At 36.9% G+C, this 7,998-nt stretch overlaps 1 non-coding gene across 1 annotated transcript; it reads right to left on the reverse strand.

Annotated features, from left to right (window-relative positions):
- Window positions 1–4,931: 4,931 nt before the first annotated feature.
- Window positions 4,932–5,040, reverse strand: LOC112774914 (small nucleolar RNA R71). The gene has a single exon (XR_003189368.1). It is a non-coding gene; the product is annotated as a small nucleolar RNA R71 (small nucleolar RNA).
- Window positions 5,041–7,998: the final 2,958 nt, after the last annotated feature.

The following is a 7,998-nucleotide window of genomic DNA, read 5'->3' on the forward strand; positions in this document are numbered from 1 at the left end:
TGTAGTAGCCTTTCTTGCCCTCTAAAGGCCTTCATGGATTCATTATTTTTAATCATCTCTATGAAGAAAACATAACAGCAAGAAACCAAGTTACGAATCAGAAAGAGCTTGCAAGAGATAAACTCGACAAACAAGGAAAACCAAAAACAATATCACTACCCAGCTCAGCTCGAAGGAGAGAGGGGTTGGTTAAAAATTTCTTTGTGTCAAGATGGGCAGGCTGCCCCCAATTTTCTTCCAGCACAGTCACAAAAGCTTGCTCAGCCTCATCTAACATTTCCCACGTATACCTAGATACCCTTACATACTTTTGCCATTTCAAGGGAAAGGCGGGTTCATCATTCTCATCCAGAAAAAAGGGCCGAGCTCCTTCAATAGCTCGGACCCTAAAAAAGTAATTCATGAAGTCACAGAAAGATTCATCAAACATGGAGAAAACCTTTTTTCCTTGGGAAGCTCGGAAAGAAACCCAAGCGGCTTTTTTCTTAACTACCCCAGGCTTTGTCAAAACAAAGAGATAAAAGAAGAGGGATTGTGAAGCAGGGATACCGAATTCATGACACAACAATTGAAATATTTTTATAAAACCCCGGGATTTGGGGTGAAGTTGGGACGGAGCTACATTACAGGACCATAACAGGTTGGTCTCAAAATCGGTAAACGGAAGAGTGATATTCATTTGGCCAAAAAAGAAGTCGTAGGCGTAGAAAAAGGGGCGCTCTCCAACAATTCGGGTAGAAAAACAGACCCTCTCCTCAGAATTTGGAGGTACAAGTTCATAGTTCTTTTCCTCACTACCACTACTACAAATCCTATTGATGAGCAGATAATTTATACGCTTTTTGACATTGTTTTTAGTATGTTTTTAGTAGGATCTAGTTACTTTTAGGGATGTTTTTATTAGTTTTTATGTTAAATTCACATTTCTGGACTTTACTATGAGTTTGTATGTTTTTCTGTGATTTCAGGTATTTTCTGGCTGAAATTGAGGGACTTGAGCAAAAATCAGATTCAGAGGTTGAAGAAGGACTACTGATGGTGTTGGATTCTGACCTCCCTGCACTCAAAGTAGATTTTCTGGAGCTACAGAACTCCAAATGGTGCGCTCTCAACGGCGTTGGAAAGTAGACATCCTGGGCTTTCCAGAAATATATAATAGTCCATACTTTGAATGATGATTGATGACGCAAAAGGACGTTGAACGCCAGTTCTACGCTGTAGTCCGGAGTTAAACGCCAGAAACACGTCATGAACCAGAGTTGAATGCCAAAAACACGTTACAACTTGGCGTTCAACTCCAGAAGAAGCCTCTGCACGTGTAAACTTCAAGCTCAGCCCAAGCACACACCAAGTGGGCCCCGAAAGTGGATTTATGCATCAATTACTTACTTCTGTAAACCCTAGTAACTAGTTTAGTATAAATAGGACTTTTTACTATTGTATTTAGATATCTTATGATTTTTAGTTCATCTTTAGTTTCATCTTTAGATCACGTTTGGGGGCTGGCCATTCGGCCATGCCTGGACCTCATCACTTATGTATTTTCAACGGTAGAGTTTCTACACACCATAGATGAAGGTGTGGAGCTCTGCTGTTCCTCAAAGATTAATGCAAAGTACTACTATTTTTTTATTCAATTCAACTTATTCCGCTTCTAAGATATTCATTCGCACTTCAATATGGTGGATGTGATGATCGTGATAGTCATCATCATTCTCAACTTATGAACGCATGCCTGACAACCACTTCCGTTCTACATGCAAACAAGCTAGAATGAATATCTCTTAGATATCTAATACAGGGGACCGAGTCCGAGTTATTAGTATCTTCGTGGTATAAGTTAGAATCCATGGATGGCCATTCCTGAGATTCGGAAAGTCTAAACCTTGTCTGTGGTATTCCGAGTAGGATCTGGGAAGGGATGGCTGTGACGAACTTTAAACTCGCGAGTGCTGGGCGTAGTGACAGACGCAAAAGGAGGGTGAATCCTATTCCAGTATGATCGAGAACCTCCAGATGATTAGCCATGCCATGACAGAGCATTTGGACCTTTTTCACAGAGAGGATGGGATGTAGCCATTGACAACGGTGATGCCCTTACAGAAAGCTTGCCATGGAAAGGAGTAAGACTGATTGGATGAAGACAGCAGGAAAGCAGAGATCAGAGGAACGAAAGCATCTCTATACGCTTATCTGAAATTCTCACCAATGATATACATAAGTATTTTTATCTTTATTTTATGTTTCTTTATTATTATTATTCGAAAACTCCATAATCATTTAATATCCGCCTGACTGAGATTTACAAGGTGACCATAGCTTGCTTCAAGCCGACAATCTCCGTGGGATCGACCCTTACTCACGTAAGGTTTATTACTTGGACGACCCAGTGCACTTGCTGGTTAGTTGTGCGAAGTTGTGAATTTATGTTTGGACCATGGTATTGTGCACCAGTTTGTTGGCGCCATTGCCAGGGAGAGAACGAACAACAAATTTTACAACATGAGTAACAATTTTGCATACCAAGTTTTTGGCACCGTTGCCGGGGATTGTTCGAGTTTGGACAACTGATGGTTCATCATGTTGCTCAGATTAGGTAACTTTCTTTTCGTTTCCTTTTCAAAAGTCAAAAAAAAAAAATTTTAAAAATATTTTCAAAAAAATTATATTTTTCTTCAGAATTTTTAAGAGTGAATTCTAGTATTTCATGAAGCATGTTGAAGCCTGGCTGGCTGTAAAACCATGTCTAAAATCTTTTGGACTGAGGCTTCCAAACCATCAGCATAGAGGCAAGTTAATTTGATGACTTAGCTGATGAATGTCTGATTTACATGCTAAAGCTTGGCTCGCCATTGGCCATGTCTAGTGTTTTGGACTGGAGCTTTCATTGAAAGCTTGGCTGGCTAGTGAGCCATGTCTAACTCCTGGACTGAAGCTTTAGACTAAGACGACAAGATTTCTGGAATTAATATTAAAAATTTTGGAATCCTTATTTTTCTTTTTCAATAATTTTTGAAAAAAATACCCAAAAAAATTAGAAAATCATAAAAATAAAAAATATTTCATGTTTCTTGTTTGAGTCTTGAGTCAATTTTAAGTTTGGTGTCAATCACATGTTTTAAAGTTTGCATAAAATTTTCGAAAAATTCATGCATTCATAGTGTTCTTCATGATCTTCAAGTTGTTCTTGGTAAGTCTTCTTGTTTGATCTTTAAATTTTCTTGTTTTGTGTCTTTTTTTATTTTTCATATGCATTCTTGCATTCATCGTGTCTATACATGAAAAATTTCTAAGTTTGGTGTCTTGCATGTTTTCTTTTTCATGAAAATTTTTCAAAAATAAGTCTTGATGTTCATCTTGATCTTCAAAGTGTTCTTGGTGTTCATCTTGACATTCATAGTGTTCTTGCATGCATTGTGTGTTTTGATTCATAATTTTTATGTTATGAGTCTTTTTCATGTTTTTCTCTTTCATCATTAAAAATTCAAAAATCAAAAAAATATCTTTCCTTTTTTCACTCATAAATTTCAAAAATTTGGATTGACTTTTTCAAAAATTTTTAAAAAATCTAGTTGTTTCTTATGAGTCAAATCAAAATTTCAATTTGAAAACCTTATCTTTTTCAAAATCTTTTTCAAAAATCAAATCTTTTTCATTTTTCTTATTTATTTTCAAAAATTTTAAAAAATATTTTTCAAAAATCTTTTTCTCAATTTTATCTCATAATTTTCGAAAATATCATCAAAAATTAATGTTTTGATTCAAAAATTTCAAGTTTGTTTCTTGTCTAGTAAGAAAGGTTCAATCTTTAAGTTTTAGAATCATATCTTGTGATTACTTGTGAGTCAAGTCATTAATTTTGATTTTTAAAATCAAATCTTTTTCAAAAATAATTTTAATCATATCTTTTTAAATCATATCTATTTCAAAAATTTGATTTTAAAATATCTTTTTTAAAATTGATTTTCAAATCTTATCTTTTTGTTTCAATCATATCTTTTTAAATTTCAATCATATCTTTTTCAAAACCACCTAACTATTTTTCCCTCTCTAATTTTCAAAAATTCCTCCCACTTTTTTAAAAATTCTTTTTAATTAATTAATTGTTTTAAATTTTAATTTTAATTCTATTCTTCCTTTAATTTTCGAAAATCATTAACTCCTTTTCAAAATTTATTTTCGAAAACCTTTCTCTCTCATCTTATTCTATTTATTTATTCATTTACTAACACTTCTCTCCCATCCAAAAATTTGAACACCACCTCCCTTTCTGTGTTCGAGTTTTTCCTCTTTCCTTCTTTACATTACATTCTTTTCTTCTTCTACTCATACAGGGGAACCTCTATACTGTGGTAAAAAAGATCCCTATTATTATTTTTCTGTTCTCTTCTTTGTCATATGAGCAGGAGCAAGGACAAGAACATTCTTGTTGAAGCAGATCCTGAACCTGAAAGGACTCTGAAAAGAAAACTAAGAGAAGTTAAATACAACAATCCAGAGACAACCTTACATGAATTTTCGAACAGGAAGAGGAGATGGCAGCCGAAAATAATAATAATGCAAGGAGGATGCTTGGTGACTTTACTGCACCTAATTCCAATTTACATGGAAGAAGCATCTCCATCCCTGCCATTGGAGCAAACAACTTTGAGCTGAAACCTCAATTAGTTTCTCTGATGCAGCAGAACTGCAAGTTTCATGGAATTCCATCTGAAGATCCTTTTCAATTCTTAACTGAATTCTTGCAGATCTGTGATACTGTTAAGACCAATGGGGTTGATCCCGAGGTCTACAGACTCATGTTTTTCCCTTTTGCTGTGAGAGACAGAGCTAGAATATGGTTGGACTCTCAACCTAAGGATAGCCTGAACTCTTGGGATAAGCTGGTCACGCGTTTCTTAGCCAAGTTCTTTCCTCCTCAAAAGCTGAGTAAGCTTAGAGTGGATGTTCAAACCTTCAAACAGAAAGAAGGTGAATCCCTCTATGAAGCTTGGGAGAGATACAAGGAACTGACCAAAAAGTATCCTTCTGACATGCCTTCAGAATGGACCATCCTGGATATACTTGATGCACGGAAAACTTGTCTTTCAAAAAATTTCCTTCGGCAAGTGTACCGAATTTGTCGTCAAGTAAAAACTCACAATAGAGTGAGGTCAAATCCCACAAGGATTGATTGATCAAGCAACTTTAATTAGAGGAATGTTCTAGTTGAGCGAATCCAGGATTTGAGTTTAGAATTGCAGAAAATAAAATGGTGGGAAGGTAAATGAGAGAAAAAGTAAATGCTAGAATTAAAGAACTGAAAGTAAATGACTGAAAGTAAATTACAGAATTGTAAATGGGAATGGGGGAATTGCTCATAAAAGTAAGTAATAGAAATTAAAGAGAATGGGTAAGATCAGAAATGGGGGGTTCATTGGGCTTAGGAGATGTTGCATTCTCCGGATCAATTTCATTTTCATCTCTTCCTCAATCAATGTACTCATTAATCTCCTTGGCAGTCTTAAGTGATTGAATTACAATTTCTTGTAATTCAATCTCTCAAATCTTGATCAATAGCCAATTCCTTGGTCAATTGCTCATGAGAAGAGATGAAGTATGGTCACTGATTATACCACATGCATTTCCCAAATCAAGTGTTGAGAGGATTATAGTCACATATCCATCCAAACCCAATTTGGTCCAGCATGAGAAAGCATTTCTAGCATGATCTCTTCATTCCTCTTTCAAGGTTCAGAAGAGATCCAAGTATGAATAGCTTATTTTCCAAGATAACTACCCAATTGGATGAAGATCGAAAGCTTTCAAGTAAAATCAAGAGAAAAGAGAGATGAAGAATAATGAAAACTAGTATTGATCCATCAAATTACAACAGAGCTCCCTAACCCAATGAAAGGGGTTTAGTTGTTCATAGCTCTGGAAAATGAAAACAAAGATGGAGAATACATGATGAAACTAGAAGTGCAGAGAAAGTAAAATACAGAGAGTAGTTTTATGCCAAGAGGCTCCCTATAATTTCCAACTCCCAAAATAATTCAAAGCTACTCCTATATATACTACTCTTCTGTTCTTCTAGTTGATTCTTCAAGTCTTGGGTATGGGCCTTTGGATCTTGAGTTTGAAGCAGTTTTCTACTTCATTGGGCTTAGCTTTACTTGCAGAGAGAAAGTGTGAAGTGGGCAGAGACTTTTAGCTCAGGAAGTTAGTGGTGTTAACGTTCAGTGAAAATGTGGGTTCGAGAACGTTAGTGACAATCACCTTTTTCACTAACGTTCCTCACCAAAGTTAAGAGCCACGTTAACCTCAACGTTAGTGGCACAAATGTTGCCACTAACGCTTCCACTATGTCCTTCGCACACGTTATTGGGACTCAACTTTCCTAATAACGTTTAGGATTCTCCCCCTTCCCTACGTTAGAATCAACGTTAACTTAGTTAACGTGGCTCTTTTAACGTAGGCTTGCCAACTTTCGAGAACATTTGTGACACTTACCATTGTCACTAACGATCCAATATGCCCCTAATTCTCACGTTAGAGTCCATGTTAACTAGGTTAACGTGGCTTCTAACGTGGCCATGCTAGCTATCTCCAATGTTAGTGACAAAGTTGAGTGTCACTAACGTTGGCTCAACATTCCCTTATCCACGTTAGCTTCCACGTTAACTAAGTTAACGTGGGAGTTAACGTGGCTCATGTTGGCATGTGTGGGCTCCTTCCAACGTTAGTGACAATGTTGGGTGTCACTAACGTTGGCGTCACCTCCCTTCTTCACGTTAACTTCCACGTTAACTAAGTTAACGTGGGAGTTAACGTGGCTTATTGGGGCTTGTGTGGGTTCCTTCCAACGTTAGTGACAATGTTTGGTGTCATTAACGTTGTCGACCACCTTGTTTCCTCACGTTAGCTTCCACGTTAACTAGGTTAACGTGGGAGTTAACGTGGCTTAATGTGACTTGGCCAACGTTAGTGATAATGTTGAATGTCACTAACGTTGGCTTCCCCCCTTTCTTCTTAATGTTAGAGGCCACGTTAACTAAGTTAACGTGGTGACTAATGTGGCCACTTATGAGCTTGGTCCAATGTTAGTGATAATGTTAAGTGTCACTAACGTTGGCTCCATTTCCTTTCTTCCACGTTAGAGTTCACGTTAACTTAGTTAACGTGACTCTTAACGTGGGCAATGATGGCTTCGAGAGCATTATTGGCAATGACTTTTCTCATTAACTTTGCAAGTTACTCCCATTCCACGTTAGTGTCAATGTTAGTGTAACTAACTTTGCCACTAATGTGGTTCTTCTTGGCTTCCTTTGTCCTGAAATCAAGCAATAAAGTGCATCAAAGTTCTAGTCCAAGTCATGGGAAATGCAACATTCAATTTGTCCATAAATTCATGCATAATCCTCATGAAATCATGTAAAGTGCACAATGTATGCTTGAATCAAGATATAAGTGAATATGTACCCAAAACTAGCTTATTTCCTAAGGAAATGCATAAAACTACCCTAAAAACAGTAAAGAAAAGGTTAGTGAAACTGGCCAAAATGCCCTGGCATCACAACACCAAACTTAAAGCTTGCTTGTCCCTAAGCAAGTACTGGAACAAGAGAATGATGAATAGAATGCCAAGAGAAATGAGTCATTCTTGTGGAAGTCATGTCCCTGGTTTTATGGTAGTTTCATGCATAGCAACTTAGGTTCCTTCCTGGCTTTCAGACCTTTATCATGTCCTTGAATACTCACTGTGATTGCATCCCATGAGATTTTTATTCATTGATTCTTTTGTTGTTATTTCAGGGCTTATTTGTGTTCTTAGGCTAAGTGTTCTGTAAGGGGGCAACTCTTTAAAATAAGCTTTCAGCCAACACTCCCGAACCAGTTGGTTCAAGGTGCTAGGTGTTGAAGCACCCCTAAGGACTTACTTGCTCAAGTCTCTCCCCCATACATACACACCACATGCATATAGTTTATTTATTTTCTTTTCTTGAGACCTTGGTGTCC

Source organism: Arachis hypogaea, chromosome 18 (genome assembly GCF_003086295.3).
Source record: "Arachis hypogaea cultivar Tifrunner chromosome 18, arahy.Tifrunner.gnm2.J5K5, whole genome shotgun sequence".
Taxonomy (NCBI): Eukaryota; Viridiplantae; Streptophyta; class Magnoliopsida; order Fabales; family Fabaceae; genus Arachis; species Arachis hypogaea.